The 4078-nt window shown below is 41.1% G+C and overlaps 1 protein-coding gene across 1 annotated transcript in view; it reads left to right on the plus strand.

Moving 5' to 3' along the window:
• Satb2 (SATB homeobox 2) overlaps positions 1-4078 on the plus strand; it is a 167984-nt gene that overhangs the window by 102905 nt on the left and 61001 nt on the right. The window lies entirely within an intron of this gene.

Here is a 4078-nt window from a genome sequence, read left to right on the forward strand (position 1 = left end):
ATCTATTATCTATCTATCTATCTATCTATCTATCATCTATCTATCATCTGTCTGTCCGTCTGTCCATCCGTCTATCTATCCATCTATTATCTATCATCTTTCTATCTACCTATCATCTATCTATCTATCTATCTATCTATCTATCTATCTATCATCTATCTGTTCATCTGTCTATCTATCTATCATCTATCTGTTCATCTGTCTATCTATCTATCTATCAATCATCTTTCTATCTACCTATCATCAATTTATCCATCTATCTGTCTGTCTGTCTATCTATCTATCTATCTATCTATCTATCTATCTATCTATCTATCATCTATCTACTTTGCAGGAAAAGGAAATCCACTGTTTACTCTGCAAAGCTACATCATTTGAAGGAACTTAAGACCAGGGTCATAAATACAATTTATGAAGTCACTCAGCAACTGGAGAATGTTTTCAGCAGATTGGAAAATGAGATTGAATGATGTATCAGAAAATTTGGCAGGAAGGCCAGCTGCTGAACATGCAAACGCCATTGTATGAAATGGCGTGGAATTTGATTGAAGCTTTGTTTACACCGTGTTTGGAATATATGCATGCCCCAAACTGTTAGGGTTACATTTCTAAGAACTTGCTAAAAATTAGGATTTGAGGCAGCACAGTTGGAATGAGACAGGAGATGGCTAAAGGAAACTCTTAGCTACAGATTCTCAGGAGTCTGAGTCACTTCAGGAGGAGACAATGATTGCCTCTTAATTTCATTGTTTGAGTTACGAATATTGTTAGCCAGAGATGGGCATAATTTAATTATACATTGCAGTTTTATATTTGTGTAAAACTTTACCTCCAAGATAGGCATGTTCATTGTCAGCTGACATAGTGTCAGCCAGGATCATTTCTCAGTATCTTGTTGAGATCTGAGCTCTTTGCAAGTCCAGGACCACAATGTAAACGTAGGCTCTTGACTCCATGGTCCAGTGAACTGCTTATAAAATAACAAGGGCCCATGCGAGAGACAGGAAGTCCACTTCTGAGAGGTGGGCTGTAAATGTCAAATGTTGCAGATCAGGCATGAACCCGTTATTGAGTTTTGGAGTAAATAATATGTCCTCTTTTGATGTCGGGACATTAAATTAATAAAGTAGGCAGAGGTGGCCTTGCTTACTTCATAAAATAGGTCTTTCATTTCAAAATCACTGGCTTGAATTCTTAGATTGAAAGATTGCAATAATATTAATGTGTCCCAAGATAGCAGTGTCTCAGAGTTATTGGATGGTGGGGGGGCGGGGGCTCTCTAGATAGCTATCTTCCTTTAACACCTTCTGTACATATAAGGGTATTGTCAATTAGCACCTCTTAGGCAACCTCATCCAAAAGGCCTGGACTGGTCAGCTCAAGGACTAAACTTGTACAGGCTCCAAGCTTGTTCTGTCTGTGTTTTCGGTAAAAGGGAGGTCGATTTGGTAAATAGGAAACCTCACAACTCAACCTCCATCTCGAGTCCACCTGAGATAGAACATTTAGGTTCTATCAGAACAGAAGAGGGGAAGGTTTGCTTTTTCTCTCCATCTTTTACAAAACAGAAAATCGGGGCAAGCCAACATGGTGTCCATTGTCCTGTCTGTTCCTCCTACCCCTGATCCGTGGCTTTACAAGTTAATCACTGGATACATTATAGTCAATTCAAATGTTCTATATTTGAATTAAGAATTCAAATTTCCTATGGCTAGGAAATAGAGCATTCCATTTTGGTGATAATTTTTAAGTCATTTTTCGCTATTGTCAACCAAGGACGGGTCCTCTCATTTCACAGACAGAGAATCTTCATCTTCAGTATTTGTATTTCTGGTGTGAGCATCCGTTGTAATCTCTCACCAACCTTTAAAGTCATAGATCAGATTTTACAGGTTTGTAACGATTTCACTGAGGCCATGGGAATGCTAGTCTTAGTTCTCATTATTCATATCTTGTATCACTGTTCAGTTAATAAGCATTAAATCAGTATGTTCAAGGGCTCTTCCTTCCTTGGCTGTTGATTGAAATGAGGTCCAGTTGGCTAGGGGTTGCGTGCGTGTTTGTTCAAATAAAGTGCACAAACTCTTCGAACCCAGAAATGCTGCAGCATGAATATAACTGTATCCATTTGAAATCAGTTGGAGATATCTAAGCAATTTCAATCTCTTTATAATTTTTTGTGCCAAAAATGAGCACTATGGTTTATAGCATCTACTGAACTCCTTAGCCATTACCATGCCCATCTGGAGCACTGGGTAAATCATGGCTGGGAGACACACGCTTGTACATACATCATGCTTGTCCCCAGCTCTATGGATTGCTAAAGCACAGTCTTAATGAAAAAGAAAACAGATCCTTATAAAATCATATTCATTCTGCAATTGAACCACTTTGGTATTTATAGACTAAACAGTTCTTTAGAAAGGTTGGTTCTGATCTATGAAATCAGCCTTATGGTCCACTCCTATGACCCAACATTACATAATGACAGCACTTAAGAATTATTTTAAATTACTTCCATGTTGAATATGGGCCAGGCGGTGGTGGCGCACACCTTTAACCCCAGCATCAGGTACCATGGCCAAGTCTTGTTGAATGCACGGGGAAGGTTTCTCATGACACAAGTATCTAATTTATAAACCGCAGGCCTAAGGTGTCTGATGTAATTATAAGTGGAGTTTACATGTCGCGAGATCTCAGTTTCCGCGATTGCTCTCTGTAGGTTGAATGAAAGAATCTTGAGTTAGGCTTTCAATACGTGGCCGGCGAGAGCCTGCTGTAGACTCTCCACCCAAGATAAGACTCTCCCAGAGCTGTAAAGAATAAGTGTTTTCTTAAAGGTCTGGATTCTCTTCACCACCAGCTCACGGCCAAACACAGAATATATAGAATCAGCCCCTGATGACCTTCTATGATGGGAGAGAGATAGTTTTTATAGTGGCTAGTGTGAACGATGGTGGTTGGTACAGCTGTGAGACCAAATTAGTCCTGCTCACCTCAGTCCAAAGGAGGCTGGAATATGCGCACAGACCAAGCCTCTGAGTTCCTCGAGTGGCATGTCTCTGTCCTGTCGACTTTTAGCTGTCAACTTTTGTAAACGCGTTTTTATTTGCAGAGTACATTCATTCCCTTTAGATGTTCAGTTCCATCTAACCCGTCCCACAAAATATGACATTCACAGGCTGTCTCTCTCAATAAAGAGATACTGTAATAAAAGAGAGATTTTATTAAACTAATGCAATAACGACACTTTCTTTTGAGGATCTAGCCCATCATTTTTAATAATAAAAATCAGATTGCCATTGTTGTGCCCAGTATGCGTTTTATTCAAATCAGACTAAGTACTCTGGCTTCCTGGCTTTAGCAGAGCTCTGGGAGTTGGGGGCGGGGTGAACATTTTCAGCATTTACACAAATGAATTTCAGCAGCCAGAATCATGGTACAGTTGTCGATTATGGCAAACCTGTTCTATTGGCAAACAGGGAGCTATGCCTAGGGAGCATCTAGAAGAAAACGGGATGAGGGAAACAACTTCCCCTGGGTAGGTTGGCTCTTAATTGGTGGATGCTAGGATGATCCACTGGCCTGCCGGTGCCTTCAGTGCTCTCTGTAACTCCTTGGGAATCTCTGATACATTATGAGCTTGCTATGTGGGGTCAGACTAGCAGCTGGACTTTACCTGGCTTCTTAGGGTACCAGTGATAATTGGTTGCATAACAACAACAACAACAACAACAGTCACAATAATAATCTCCTATTCTCCTGTTACCTGAGCCACCAGAACTGTGTGACAGTTAAGGTTGATAAAAAGGGATAGTGGACTATAAGCAACATAGAGCAGCCCCTTCCCTTCCTCTCTGCGTTCTAGGGGAGTGGCCCTAAGCAGGTCATCCTCCAGGGAGAGTGGACGAGTGGTCCAAGACCCTGGCAGAGCCTCCTCTGGAAAATGGGAGTGAGCCTACAGATTTCTGAAATCTCGCTCTTGGCCACGGCATCTTCTGTTGTAAGGACGATGCCCTTGTATGCACATGGCCACGGCATCTTCTGTTGTAAGGACGATGCCCTTGTATGCACATGG

Source organism: Microtus ochrogaster, unplaced genomic scaffold (assembly GCF_000317375.1).
Source record: "Microtus ochrogaster isolate Prairie Vole_2 unplaced genomic scaffold, MicOch1.0 UNK8, whole genome shotgun sequence".
NCBI classification, from domain to species: domain Eukaryota; kingdom Metazoa; phylum Chordata; class Mammalia; order Rodentia; family Cricetidae; genus Microtus; species Microtus ochrogaster.